This window comes from Hylobates moloch, unplaced genomic scaffold (genome assembly GCF_009828535.3).
Source record: "Hylobates moloch isolate HMO894 unplaced genomic scaffold, HMol_V3 SCAFFOLD_16, whole genome shotgun sequence".
In the NCBI taxonomy this organism is placed as follows: Eukaryota; Metazoa; Chordata; class Mammalia; order Primates; family Hylobatidae; genus Hylobates; species Hylobates moloch.
This window is the reverse complement of record NW_026652291.1, coordinates 27,834,666-27,850,368: the sequence shown is the minus strand read 5'-3', so window position 1 is coordinate 27,850,368 and position 15,703 is coordinate 27,834,666. Positions and strand designations below refer to the sequence as shown.

At 41.2% G+C, this 15,703-nt stretch overlaps 1 protein-coding gene and 1 pseudogene across 1 annotated transcript in view; both read right to left on the bottom strand.

Annotated features, from left to right (window-relative positions):
• SPTLC2 (serine palmitoyltransferase long chain base subunit 2) overlaps nucleotides 1-15,703 on the bottom strand; it is a 92,702-nt gene that overhangs the window by 29,347 nt on the left and 47,652 nt on the right. The gene's annotated exons all lie outside the window — the stretch shown is intronic.
• On the bottom strand, nucleotides 1,434-1,558 carry LOC116456500 (U2 spliceosomal RNA; annotated as a pseudogene).

Genomic DNA, 15,703 nt, shown 5'->3' with positions numbered 1-15,703 from the left:
GGTGGGATGAGAAGGCCCTTGGGGAGGGTTCTTAAACAGAAGATAGATATGATCTCCCATCAGGATCACACTGAGAGCTATCTATATTTAGAATAGATGCAAAGAGGGAAGCAGAGACACCACAGGAGGGAAGATGGTGGCTTGGATGAACACGGTAGCAAGTGGTAGAAAGCGGACTGAGGATACATTTAGAAGGCAGACAGAAGTGTTACAAACAAGGTATGAAACAAATATTTAATGAATGAATGAATCCTGCATATGAGGAATGAGACCAACATGGACCAGACTGCTTAGAAAAGGGGTCATGGACTCATAAAATTTTACTGGAACTCTCTGCACGGATATCTACAATTCCTGATGTTCAGCATTGCTTATTTAATTTTTCCAAAGCATTTTTGCTTGACTGATTCCTCTACTATTATGACTGGCTAGCTATTAAAACCAGATGAAAGTGGACAGAAATCTAAGTCAAGTAAATAACAATGAGATATGGAGAAGCAGAAAAGTTCAAAGATATTAAGGAGGCATGATCCATAGGCACTGGTGACTAAATACAGGGGATAAAGGAGAGAAATGATGATAGGGATTTCTTGTTTGAACAACTTCATGAAAAGTGATGCCATTACCTGAGATAGGAAACACAAAAGAAAAAGTTGGTTTGAGGGGAAACCAGCAAAAAGGCTAAAAACTGTGGAGACACAACTCAATTTTGGTGGAGCAAGTATTTCTAGAGGCTAGATTTTGAAATGCAGTAGGTCAAGACTACTGCTTCCAAACTTGAACTAGAATATTAAAAATTATTTTCTGAGATGATGAAAAGGTTCTATAAATGGATAGTGATGATGGCTGCACAGCACTGGATGTATGTAATGCCACTGAATTGTACCTAAAAATGATTAATTTTGTTACATATATTTACACAATAGAAAAGTTTTAAAGTTATTTATTATAGGTGACACTGTTTGCTCACTGTAGGTCAGGTGTTTTTTGTTTTTTTTTTTTCTCTTTATTTTATTTTTGACCAATGGATTCACATCACCAGGTGATTTTTTAAACAGCTTTATTGAGATATATATCACATGCCATAAAATTCACCCATTTAAAGCACACAGTTAAATGTTTTTTAGTATAGAGTTCTGCATTTCTCATGACAATAAATGTTAGAATATTTTTATCACTCAAAAAGAAACTAGTACCCATTAGCAATCCCCCTTTTCATCCTAGTCCTTCCAGCCTATAGGGTGGGTTTAAGCAAAACTTTTGTGGGAGGTGGGTCGAGTAATATAATTTATTCCAAAGCCACACTTTTCTATGTAAACAAAAGACAAGTAATAACTTTTAAAAAGAAGAAAAAAAAAACCTCTCTTAGAGCTCTATTTCTTTTTCTACCATTAGATCAGTGGTAAAGATAAAATACTACTAGTAAAAACTCCTATGGATAATTTTCTGCAGTTTAGATGAAAATCATGCAAATCAGTAAATACAAGCAATTTTTAAATTTTAATTTTGTTTTTGTTATTTTCTACACTTGATCTTAGCCAAAAGGCCGAGAAGCGATTGTTTTTGTTATTTTCTAACAATGTCTATGTATTTCCTTTTTTTTTTTTTGAGATGAAGTCTTGCTCTGTCGCCCAGACTGGAGTGCAATGGCGCAATCTCAACTCACTGCAACCTCCGCCTCCCAGGTTCAAGCGATTCTCCTGTCTCAGCCTCCTGAGTAGCTGGGACTACAGACGCCTGCCACCACGCCCAGCTAATTTTTGTAATTTTAGTAGAGATGGGGTTTCACCATCTTGGCGAGGCTGATGAACTCCTGACCCTGTGAGCCACCTGCCTCAGCCTCACAAAGTGCTGGGATTACAGATGTGAGCCATTGCACCTGGCCTATGTACTGCTTATCTTTAAAAACCTCAAAGGAACCAAAGAGCGCTATGAAAGATAAAGGGCAGAAGTAAAAAAAAAAAAAAAAAAAGAAAGTTATGGAAAGATTCCCTATGGCACATTTTAAGACATGTCTCTACTTTGTAATTCATTAATTTGCTCTTGTTTATAAGTTCCTGTTACTGTACTTATGCCGTTTATGTGTGGTCCAGTGTTGCCAGAACAAACTGCAAACTCTGAGGACAAATACTGTTGTTTTTTTCCCTAGTACCTCCCCCAGGAATACTGAGCAGACAAGCCAAGTTGAAATATGCTGGGAAAATGAAAACACTTTATGTATTCAAACTAATTTAAATTACAAAGCAAAATGACCTATATATTCAATTACATTAAGGCAAACAATCATCTAATAAATTAATAAATATCTAGTACACAAAAAGCATTCTGGAACTGGATCCATGAGTTCAAACTAGCTCTAATACTAGTAACTATGTGTCCTTGGGTAAGCAACTTAACCTCTTTGTTTCCTTAACCTCTCAGTTTCCTCCTTTTGTAAAAGAGGGAAAATAATGTCTAACGTTTAATACTTGTTCTGAGAATTTAATGAAAAGCAGTTAGGACAGTGCTAACTACATGGTAAGCAGATAATAAATGGCCACTGTTATTTCACTTGTTCACGTATTCTTCCCTTAAAATCATGCTGTTCCTATCTTCCATACAACATGTTTTGACCCTTCGGCTGAGCCTTAACTTTGAAAAATGAAATGAATGACTATCTTACTTCCTTTGTTGTTTCTTGTTCTCCATTTTCTATTTCCTGTGCACACTCTTATTAATTTTAACACACAACACAAGGACACAGCTGAGTTTACTAACATATAATCACTTCATTCTCTAACGCTCTGATTTAGTTTATAAACAAGCTTCATATATTTTACCCTCTACGATGCTATGAACTTTCCAAAGATTTTGAGGTTTTCCTTTATTCTCCAATTTAGAGTACCTCTACCATCCCAACACCCAGTAATTATCATCCAGGTGAGGCAAATTACCTTTGCAAATCTGAGTGTTCAAGATGGCAAGCAGACACCCTCCTTTTCTGAAAACTACCACTCATGCACACCCCATCATAACAGGGATGGGACCCTGTCTCTACCTGAGTTAATTTTATTCTTAATCTTAATTTTTAATCTTAATTATCTAATAATCTAGAATAGGCACAGAGGTATGCTTGCATGGAGGACATTTTAAACTTGAAATAAAAGACAGTCATTTTGGATGTCATACATCAAAGCAGTAATGCAGCTTTCATAAAGAAAGAGAGAACTAATAATTCCACTATCTTCCTGAATTTCACTTATTATTAGCTTTAATTTGGTTCTTTGGTGGTATATAAACTTTTTTTTTTTTTTTTTTTTGAGACAGAGTCTTGCTCTGTTGCCCAGGCTGGAGTGCAGTGGCTTGATCTTGGCTCAATGCTACCTCTACCTCCTGGGTTCAAACTATACTCGTGCCTCAGTCTCCCAAGTAGCTGGGATTACAGGCATGCGTCACCACATCTGGCTAATTTTTGTATTTTTAGTAGAGATGGGGTTTCGCCATGTTGCTCAGGCTGGTCTCAAACTCCTGACCTCAGGTGATCCACCTGCCTCAGACTCCCAAAGTGCTGGGATTGCAGGCATGAGCCACCGTTCCCAGCCTGTGGTATATAAACTTCTGAAGTCAGACTATCTACGTCTGTATCCTGGCTTGAGCATCTAGTAGCTGTATGGCTACGGCCAAGTCACTTAACCTCTGAGTTTGGTTTCTTCATCTGCAAAATGGGAATGGCAATGGGGATGATGATGATGATGGTAACTACCTACTAGATAAGGTTGTTTTAAGAAAATGGGATATTCCATTAAAGCACTTAATGAAATGCTTAAACACATGGTCTTTAAAAACTTATTTTATATTTACATATGTAAGATCATTTATATTATTATTTTTATTTTCTATTTTTGTTATTTTACCTATAACAAGACCTGTAATATTTTAAGGCCTATTCTTCTATCATCAAATTGGGAAAAAACAGAAACAAATGGGCATATATCCTTTTTATCTTCTAGGGAGATATTAAAGACCTTGAGGAAAAAGAGAAAAGGCAAGCCAACAAGAGACAGTTTTTTTCTAACTCTAAGGCCCACTCAGATACCAAAAAGAGAAAAAATTAATAAAAAAAAATAGAAGGATCTAAGTGGTATTAAGAAGTAATTGTAATCTAACACTAACAAACTATTGTTTATTCTGAGAATTCAAAAAAATGAAAATTTTACCTTAAGAGGTTTTTTTTTTTTTTTTTTGGAGATGGGGTCTTGTTGTGTCGCCCAGCCTGGAGTACAGTGGTGTGATCTCGGCTCATTGCAACCTCTGGCTCCTGGGCTCAAGTGATCCTCCTGCCACAGCCTCTCAAGTAGCTGGGATTACAGGTGTCTGCCACCATGTCTGGCTAATTTTTGTATTTTTAGTAGAGATGGGGTTTTGTCACACTGGCCAGGCTGGTCTCAAACTCCTAACCTCAAGTGATCTGCCAGCCTCGGCTTCCCAAAGTGCTGGGATTACAGGTGTGAGCCACTGTGCCCAGCCCCTTAAGAGGCTTTTGAAGCTATATGTTATTTTTTTGTAGCTGGCACGTGGTTAAGTAGTCAAAAACAGATTGTTGACTGAATAAACTTCTTATTGTGGCTTGAACTAATAAAAAAACACAATCAAGCCGGGCAAGGTGGCTCACGCCTATAATCCCAGCACTTTGGGAGGCCAAGGCAGGCAGATCACCTGAGGTCGGGAGTTCCGGACCAGCCTGACCAACATGAATAAACCCCGTCTCTACTAAAAATACAAAATTAGCCAGGTGTGGTGACGCATGCCTGTAATCCCAGCTACTCAGGAAGCTGAGGCAGGAGAATCGCTTGAACCTGGGAAGCGGAGGTTGCAGTGAGCAGAGGTCGTGCCATCGCACTCTAGCCTGCCAGCCTGGGCAACAAGAGCGAAACTGTCTCAAAAAAAAAAAAAAAAAAAAAAAAAGTAATAAGAAGGTCTTCTGGATATGTTTTGAAGATCAGATAGCAATAAAGGAATAATGTGCCTTAAAAGGCCTCAAACATGCAAAAAAATGTAATGGACAGAGTTCTTATCTGCTAATAAAACAAATTTAACACCACATTCTCAAATAGCTGTGCATATGCAGGAAGAGGAAGGCACAGCAGCCCAGATCATCAAGAAATGGTCTCCATTTGATTTTGAAGTACATTTTATTTATTTTTACTTTTATTTTTAAATTTTTTAAATTTTTTGAGACAGAGTCTTGCTCAGTCGCCCAGGCTGGAGTGCAGTGGTGCGATCTTGGCTTACTGCAACCTCTGCTTCCCGGGTTCAAGCGATTCTCTTGCCTCAGCCTCCTGAGTAGCTGGGACTACAGATGGCCACCACCATGCTTGGCTAATTTTTGTACTTTTAGTAGAGATGGGGTTTCGCTATGTTGTCCAGGCTGGTCTCGAACTCCTGATCTCAAGCGATCACCCGCCTTAGACTCCCAAAGTGCTGGGATTACAGGCGTGAGCCACTGCACCCAGCACATTTTATTATTTTAAAGGTAGATCTCTCATTGCTAACATTTAATTCTGGCATAAGTCCATATATACCAGTTCCACTGAGAGGAAATGAGTGATAACGCATGTTTAGCTGCAGAAGTAGTTTACAATTACAAATGTGCCATACATAATCTGTTCACAGAACCAAAAATATGTGTAACATGTAAAATCTAAGAATAAGGCAAAGTGTAACTGTACTCAGAAGGTATGTTTGCAAAACATTTTATTTATTTATTTATTTATTTATTTTATTTTATTTATTTTTTTTTTTTTTGAGACGGAGTCTCACTCTGTCGCCCAGGCTGGAGTGCAGTGGCGCGATCTCGGCTCACTGCAAGCTCCACCTCCCGGGTTCATGCCATTCTCCTGCCTCAGCCTCTCCGAGTAGCTGGGACTACAGGCGCCCGCCACCACGCCCGGCTAAGTTTTTGTATTTTTAGTAGAGATGGGGTTTCACCGTGGTCTCGATCTCCTGACCTCGTGATCCACCCGCCTCGGCCTCCCAAAGTGCTGGGATTACAAGCGTGAGCCACCGCGCCCGGCCTCATTTTATTTATTTATTTATTTTGAGTCAGGGACTCACTCTGTCACCCAGGCTGGAGTGCAGTGGTGTGATCACAGCTCACTGCAATCTCCGCCTGCCAGGCTCAAGTGATCCTCCTGTCTCAGCACTTCAAGTAGCTGGGACTATAGGCATGAGCCACCATGCCTGGCTAATTTTTGTATTTTGGTTTTTTTTTTTTGTAGAGACAGAGTTTCACCATGTTGCCCAAGCTGGTCTCGAACTCCTGGGCTCAAGTGATCCACCCGCCTTGGCCTCCCAAAATGGTAGGATTACAGGTTTGAGCCACCGGGCCCAACCTACAAAGTTTAAATATAAATAACAAACTAATTATTACCAAAAGCAGCACATTCATCTATCAAGAGTAACCTTTTCCTAGCAATGCCTTATGATGGCCTACTTTCATTTAAATTACTATTTTGAACTTAGAAATGCAAGGACTCTATGCACACAGACTGGATGATCCAGACATACACCCATTTAGAAGGGGGGGGGGTCATGTGAAAATGTGTTCTAACACTAAGTCATCAAATTTTCTTTTTTAAAAAAGAAGCAGTCTTTCCTTCGCTCATCTTTTAAAATGATCAATGGTCACTTTCTTTAACAGCTCTAAAGTGGAGGGAGAAGGCAGCAGATAACACTTTAAACTCTTGTCACAACACTTTCCAGGTCAGTAAATTATATACTCATCACAAGTATCTAGATGAGATGCATCATGAATATATCTAAGAATATCTAGGCCAGGTGCAGTGGCTCATGACTGTAATCCCAGTGCTTTGGGAGGCCAAGGCGGGTGGATCACCTGAGGTCAGGAGCTCGACACCAGCCTGGCCAACATGGAGAAACCCCGTCTCTACTAAAAATACAAAGAGTAGCCAGGCATAGTGGCACGCGCCTGCAGTCCCAGCTACTCAGGAAGCTGAGGCATGAGAATGCTTTGAACCCGGGAAGCAGAGATTGCAGTGAGCCAAGATTGTGCCACTGCACTCCAGCCTGGGCAACAGAGTGAGACAGACTCTGTGTCCAAAAAAGAAACCAAAAAACAAACAAAAAAACCCACAAAGAATACCTTAAAGTACCAAGTGAAAAGTGAAGAAAGAAGTAGGGTGAGAGGGAGAGCAGAGCATGTAAAGAAAAAAAAAGTCAGTGAAGATATTTTTAAAAACCAGAGTATACTGGTATTTGAATTTATTTCTTTTGTGGTTTTTTTTTTCGCATTATCTCAGAGAAAGAAAGAATCTTATCTAAAAGCTCAAAATGAAAATAAAAGAAATATTAGCTAAAAGACAGGACAGACTGATTTTAACAACACGCTTCCCGTGAGTCCTAACTAAATGGCACTGGAAAATCCTTCTGTTAAGAAAAGGAAAATAAATGGACCTTTAACAGGCTCTTTACAAGCGAAGGCATTTTCGTGCCCCAGAGAACAGACTTGTAAAAGGGAGATTTATAAGGAACTTCCAGGAAGCAAGAGTTCAGTAATTTTCTAACACTGAAGCAAAATAATGGGAACTAGGTTACCATCTCAAAGACACAATCCCTATTTTGCTAGACTGGCGACAAATATCAAAGTGCTCAGCCGGGGCCACTGTCAAGCTAAAGAACATCAAAGTAGACAGATCTGCGTCATCATATCCTAGGGATGCTGTTCTAAAGCAGCCCCTTGGTTTCCTATCTCCCTGTAAGAACTAGAACTGCTTTTGCTAACACCAAGTACTGCACAGTAAATTCCTCTTAAAAGCACGGTTTATCACCCCCACCCTCTTGTGGCTTAATCTTTTAATTCACTTCAATGCCAAAAACTAGGATTTCCTGAGGACTGCCATAGGATGTACGACAAGCAGCAGGGGCAAGCTTAAAGTTGCTGATTCAATATAATCAGAAGTTTAAAAGAATGGTTGCTAATGCACAGCCAGAAACAGAGGGCCCTCCACAAAATGCAGAAAAGAGGCCAAGTGCCTGTGAAAAATCAAGGAACTGAGTTTTAACGGGTGCCAACCCACAGGCAGGACAGAAAGTCTTTTGTTTGTTTGTTTTTGAGACCAAGTCTCACTCTGTTGCCTGAGCTGGAGTGCAGTGGCACGATCTCAGCTCACTGCAACCTCCACCTCCCGGGTTCCAGTGATTTTCCCGCCTCAGCCGCCTGAGTAGCTGGGACTACAGGCGTGCACCACCACACCCGGCTAATTTTTGTATTTTTAGTAGAGACAGGGTTTCAGTTCTATGTTGGCCAGGCTGGTCTCCAACTCTTGATCTCGAGTGATCCATCCATCTTGGCCTCAGGAAGTCTTAATAGACTATTCTACCGTCCTCTGTTGGGGCTGGAACATATCACAGGCTACTTTGAGACAAAGAGATAAGGAACGTGAACACTGTAGTAATGTATCTACCCACAGATGAAGACAGCTAGCAAATAAAGGTAATCTCTGGTAAAGGCTTGGCTTGGATTTAAGTTAACAGTTTTAGAGGTAGAAGGCAAGACAATAAGACAATCAGAGTTTTACGAAACGATTAATATTAAACAACAACTTTATAGTGGGCAAGGCCATTTGTAGGTTATGTGCTAAATAATTTGTGGATTAATAGGTTATAAAAATACAAGTAGCCCCCCCCAAAAAAAGTAAAACAAAAATAATTAATTCCAACTAGCCTTAGGAACCATGCCCACAGATCTCTGAATCCTTAGTTCTGTTTTCCTCCTGCACCTAACTGGTTTCTAACTTCTCCACCTATGGCACTGATTCAATCAGCCAGAATCATCAGCTGTTAGGAAGGGAGTGTCAGCATCCCAGGCATTTAAGAGTTCCAGAAACAACCAAAAATGGCAACTTAGCCCTGCCACCAAATGCCTGTCTTACAAGCCAAACATTTCCCTCATTTATATCTTGACTTCCAGTTTCTTTTCCTTTTTCAATTACCATCAATCAGTAGAGTTGCTTTGGTTCTCTCTGAGGTAAACAAGTTAAAAGAAAAAAAACAGGATTGTCAAAAAGACAATCCTCTTTTTTATTTTCTAGAGATAGGGTTTCTTTCTCTCATCCAAGCTGGAATGCAGTGGTGTGATCATAGCTGGGCTTGTACAATTCCCCTGCCTTGGCCTCCCAAGTAGCTAGGATTACAGACGTGCACCACCACACTTGGCTAATTTTTAGAATTTTTTGTAGAGACAGAGACTCACACTATGTCACCCAGACTGGTCTCAAACTCCTGACCTCAAGTGATCCTCCAGCTTCAGCCTCCCAAAATGTTACGATTACATCACAAAATGTCAGGATTACCATATCCAGCCTAAGGTTTTCTTTTCAATGCATATTCTAGGGCCTCATCCACCAAGACTCAGTAGTGTGGGTGGAACAAACTAGAATCTTCATTTTTAACAAGCAGCAGTGGTTCTAAACTGGGGCCTTACATTAGAAGCATCTGGGGTGCTTTTAAATAATACCATGCCATGGCGGGGAGGCCTTGCCTCAAGATACTCAGTGGGTCTGCAGAAGGTCTCTAACATTGGCACTATTTTTTTAAGCTTTCCTATGTGTAAGCAAGGTATGAATCACTGTACTAAAAGTACCTCTGATGAAGGTGGTCCATGGACAAAGTTTGAGAACAGGGGCTTAAAAGAGTTCATGTTCATGAGGTCTTTCTGAACCTCTGACAAAGACTCTCTCCTTTGACCAAACTTGAGCCAGGCTCCTCTTGGAGTCCTTTCTGATAAGGTCCTGACGTTGGGCCTCCTTCTCCATTCTTGTAGAATCCAGTTTGAGCAATAATCCTGCTAAGTCAGATTACAGAAAATCCCCTACATGACTACCCCTGGTATCTTATCACCCCGCCCTACCTTCAACAAGAATGCTGAAGGCAAGCATCCCCCTTACCCCTGATGTTTCCTCTTAGTATTTTTCTATCTACTCACTCCCACCCTGTTCCTTGGCTGTAAATCCTCACCTGTCCTTACTGGAGTCAGACTGCAGCCCACCCTCTCTCCCCCACTGGAAGACCCCATTGCAGTCATCCCTATGCTTATTACCATGGCCCCCTTGAAGGAAGTCTGCCTTATCATGTTTCACAAGTGCCAGGAATAATTTTTTCTTTAACACCTCACTCTACTGCCAAAGTAGATAGCAGGGAGACAGATACAAATAAAATAGTTAGATAATTAGAAAAACTATAGGTGACAATTAAAAAAAAAATCAATTCCTTTTTGGAAAGCTTTCAAATCTGGCAAGCTCTTAGAAGGGTATCAGGCACTTTTTTTTTTTTGAGATGGAGTTTTGCTCTTGTCTCCCAGGCTGCAGTGCAATGGCGTGATCTCAGCTCCCTGCAATCTCCACCTCCCAGGTTCAAGCCATTCTCCTGCATCAGCCTCCCAAGTAGCTGGGATTACAGGCATGCGCCACTATGCCCGGCTAAATTTTTTTGTATTTTCAGTAGAGATAGGGTTTCGCCACGTTGGTCAGGCTGGTCTCAAACTCCTCACCTCAGGTGATCCACCTGCCTCAGCCTCCCAAAGTGCTGGGATTACAGGTGTGAGCCATCGCGCCCAGCCGGGTATCAGGTTCTTACTTTGAGCAGATTCCATCTACCAGGTCACTTGTTTATACATATTAAGTATCTGCTATAAAGTTGGGGAACAGCTAGGATCAAGTCTATTTGATGAAAAAGCCCTCAGACATAATTCTGGGGGGAGAAAAGCAATTCCAATCATGTGAAGGTTTAGAAAGTTAGAATTATTCTTCAACAAACAATAGACGCTGGGCATCCTAATTGCTAGCTTCAAACTAACTCTGAAACAAGACACAAAAGGAGAGAATGCTCTTGTTGCAAGAAACTTTTAATAGCATTTGGATTTGGAAGAAAAAGATAGCAGTGGAAGAAAAAATAGACACACCATGTTGCAAAAGCTCTTGAGTATTCAGAATCCATTTCTGAAGCAGAAAGGTGAGGAAAGGGCTACTGACCCATGGAGAGAAAACAGGGAGGCAAATGCCCAAAAGAGCTTTCATTTGTTGGGCTGATTACTCACAATTAAACTTTGGAAAATTAGCAGAAAATTAGAAACAGATTATAAAATAGTCTGTTTTAATAAAATGCTAACTATCATCATGCAACCTCAGAAGCAGAAGCAGAGGGAGTTAGAAAAGCTACATTCTAGTTGGAGACAAGATATTGAGAAAACTTGTCCCATATGTGAGCTCAAATTTCTCCACCTGTAAGGTGGTCATATTGCTTGCTGATTTCAGAAGGCTTAAGCCACTGGTTAAAAGGCCTTTTGTGCTCAATAATCAAGAAGCTACTTTAAAAAAGGAAAATCTTTTTCTTTGATTGCTGATAATTTACTAGAGTGACAGTATCCACAGAAAATTTCATTTATATAGAAAGTTATTATATAAGAAATCTAAAATATGAGTTTGCTTCAAAAAATTAGCTGGTTTAAGGTTTTAGGGGAGTGGGAGTGAGTGAAGGAGGAGGTTGTAGAAGAGAATGGAGGAGGAAATTGAGAAAAGACAAGCTGAACAAAGGAAGAATTTATCTGTGGCTCTGAGACTAGTCCTTCCCGGGAATCTTACCCCTACCACTGGACTGTTTCTTCAAAGGCAAAGATCACCTATTGTTCAACTCTGCATCTCCCACACAGCATATCTACCACTATGTAGAGTAGTTGCTTGTCGCTTGGTAAGTGTTTAACAAATGGTAAAACTTTTTTTTTTTTTGGAGATGGAGTTTCGCTCTTGTTGCCCAGGTTGGAGTGCAATGGCGTGATCTCAGCTCACCGCAACCTCCTGGGTTCAAGCGATTCTCCTGCCTCAGCCTCCCAAGTAGCTGGGATTACAGACATGCGCCACCATGCCCAGCTAATTTTCGTATTTTTATTAGAGACAGGGTTTCTCCATGTTGGTCAGGCTGGTCTTGAATTCCCGAACTCAGGTGATCCGCCTGCCTTGGCCTCCCAAAGTGCTGGGATTACAGGTGTGAGCCATCGCACCCGGCTGAAACAATTTTTTTTTTTTTTTTTCCCTAACACTAGCATTCTAGGCAGAAAGTCACAAAACAGGAGGAAGCGAGTCTGATTCCCAGCATCAGATAAACTGCTAAACTGTACCGTAGGTAAGAACAAAACTGTGCTTACCAGAAAACTTAATTTTTATTTCAATGAATTTCTAATAGTGAAATAAATTACTTTAGAGCACAACAAAGAAGAAAGTCAACACCCAAACGTTCTTGAGCTCAGAAAGTATGGTGCTTTATAGGAGGGTTAAAAGCTGTCAGCCCTGAAGACAGGCAGGAAAGTCTCTCTTTATGACCCCCCTCCCGGCAAGGCTGTGTTTTTTCAACACTTCTAACCCTTCTGCATGGGAACCTTGGAATTTTTTTTTTTTAAGAGACAAGGTCTCGCTATGTTGCCCAGGCTGGAGTGCAGTGGCTATTCACAGGCGTAATCCCACTACTGATCAGCAGGGGAAGTTTTAACCCGTTCATTTCCAACCTGGGCCAATTCACCCCTCCTTAGGCAACCTGGTGGTCCCCTACTTCTGGGAGGTCATCATACTGATGGCTGAACTTGGTGCAGACACGTCTCTGGCACAGTGTGCTACAGCCCAGGATTCTTGGGCTCAAGCGATCCTCCTGCCTCAGCCTCCTGAGTAGCTGGGACTCCAGGCATGTGCCACCACACTGTCCTGGAATGTCTTTTTTTTTTTTTTTTTTAAAGTGTCTCAGTTCTCTCTTAGATTAGTTTTTGACAGTTCCCTGGTATTCTCAAGGTGATCATTTAACACCTCATTAACAAGTCTATTACTGGAATTAATTCAAATGAGCCAAACCTAGTTTTCATTAAACCTCAATCTGCTCAGGGTAGTCTTTTTTCTCCTACATCAGTAGCTGCCTGCAAGGGCCCAGTTCCTTTCAAAACGAAGAAGTACAAAACTCTATCAAGTGTTCTGACATTATTTAAAAATGTATCTATTAAAATGTACCTATCTAGTTAATTTGGTTCCATAATTTGGTCATTCTGGCTTAACATTCAACTATTCAAGCAATGTTACAATAAAGTACTTGAAGAACTCACTGATTTTCTGGTATTTCCAATCATGTGTGCATTCATTCAGTCATTCAATAAATTTACTGAAAGGATCCTAGATGTCACACACTAAGCTGGGTGCTGTGCATGTTATTATTAACTACACCTTTGGACAGAAATAAAATACATCAAAGCACAGCTCTGGAAAATGGAAAAGCAAAATTTTAGTTGATTTGGTCAAACATTTTGCCTTGACTTGTATGTAGATATTACAGCTAAATTTCCATTAGTGGACATGGATTAGTGATGTGGAAAGTAAAAGTGAGAATTTCAAATGTCTAGTGGAATTTAACAGAATTTCCTAGGCCTCATTTTTTCTACTCCCTGGCCTGTGCTCAGTATTCCCACTCCAGGTACAGGCATCCTGGCAGCACAATTCCCATTCATTATTATCTTACCTGGGATCCTAGTGAAGTTGCCTTTCAATATCTGTCACCCTAGTCATATGTCCTGTTCTTCCTTGGGAAAAGGATAGAAACTGGAGGGGAAATACGGAAAAAGTTGGGAGGAAGGGGAAAGGAGTGCTCACAAAGTCGAGCAGAAACTGGATCTCACCTTCCCTTGCATGCTGCAGCTTTTCTGAAGGCTCTGTACTCTCACCAAAGAGCATTTCTTCACACAAAAAGATGAAAACATTTAACAATAAGCAACCACATATACATGTTTAAGCCTTACTTTCAATACCAGGTGCTTAATGTACTCTGGAATCCAACAATAACAAAGTTTTAATGATAAATGCAATATATTCACTGACATGATTTGGATGTTTGTCCATCTCAGGATGGAATGTGATCCCCAATGATGGAGGTGGGGCCTGGTGGGAGGTGTGTGGATCATGGGAAGGATCCCTCGTGAATGGCTTGCTGCCATCCTTGGGTAATGAGTGAGTTATCGCTCTGAGTTCTCCCAAGATCTGGTTGTTTAAAAGAGCATGGTACTTCCCCTTATTTTTGAGACTCCATCTCAAAAAAAAAAAAAAAAACCAGCCACAAATTCTTTGACATGCCTCCACTGGGGAGGTGGAATCTTGTTCCCCGCCCCTTCAATCTGGGATGGCCTTAGTGACCTGCTTGTTAACAACAGGTCAGAAAAGGTCATGGGGTTTCCGCCAGGTTCTCTGGAATGCTTGCTCTCTGCAGCATCCTTTCTGGGTACACAGTCACGATGTCACGAGGAGCCTAAGCCACACGGAAAAGATACATGCATGAAGGTGCTCTGGTCAACAGCCTCAGCTGAGCCTGGCTCCAAGTCACTCCAGCCCAGGTGACATGTGAGTGGAGAAGCCTCCAGATGATCCCAACCACCAACCATCTCAGTCTTTCCAGATACTTGAGTCTTCCAGGCCAGTCCCAGACAACGGAGCAAAGACAAGTCATCCCTACTGTGCCCTGACCGAATTCTTGACCTGTGGCGTCTGTGAGCATAATCAGACGGCTGTTGTGTCACACCACTAAGCTTTGGGGGTGGCTAGAGGCAAAAACTAGAAAATTGGTGCTGATTCAAAGCCTATATATAATTACCATGTTTCATTTTCTCACTACTAGCACAGCCCAGATTTCATCTAGTACAGATAAGTCATTTATCTGGGGGTAATGTGTCACACAGATCCATGTTCTAAAACAGGGCAAATAAATTATCCAATGTTAACTTTGATAGCTCTTAGCCATTTCTTAGTCACCTAAACCTGTGTGCTGAATCAGTAAGGTAACTGTGCCTATGTGAAGTACCTAGAGAAATGCTAGCTATATGTATACATATGTGTGTATATATGTCTGTCTCTCAGATTCACACACACTGTTTCCACTAACACCACATCAGAAGGAGAGGAGATATAGCTGTTATTAACAGGGAGCTACTCACAGGCTCCACGATGTGTTTGCAACATTAATAAAACAACTTCTTCAAGGAATTAATTCACAAAACTGAAAATGATCACATTTCACTATTTCCAAAAATCTCTCAGAGATAACAAGGATCTAGAACAGATCAGAAAAAATGTTAAGGTAAAATTCTGATTTAAGAAAACAGTCGACTGGGCGTGCTGACTTACGCCTGTAATCCCAGCACTTTGGGAAGTTGAGGCAGGCAGGTCACCTAAGGTCGGGAGTTCGAAACCAGCCTGACCAACATGGAGAAACCCAGTCTCTACTAAACATACAAAATTAGCCAGGCGTGGTGGCACATGCCTATAATCCCAGCTATTCGGGAAGGCTGAGGCAGGAGAATCGCTTGAACCTGGGAGGCAGAGATTGTGGTGAGCCGAGATCATGCCATTGCACTCCACCCTAAGCAACAAGAGCGAAACTCCGTCTCAAAAAAAAGAAAAGAAAAGAGGCCGGGCGCGGTGGCTCGCGCTTGTAATCCCAGCACTTTGGGAGGCCGAGGCGGGCGGATCACGAGGTCAGGAGTTCGAGACCACAGTGAAACCCTGTCTCTACTAAAAATACAAAAAAAAAATTTAGCCGGGCATGGTGGCGGGCGCCTGTAGTCCCAGCTACTCGGAGAGGCTGAGGCAGGAGAATGGCGTGAACCCGGGAGGCTGGAGTGCAGTGGCAC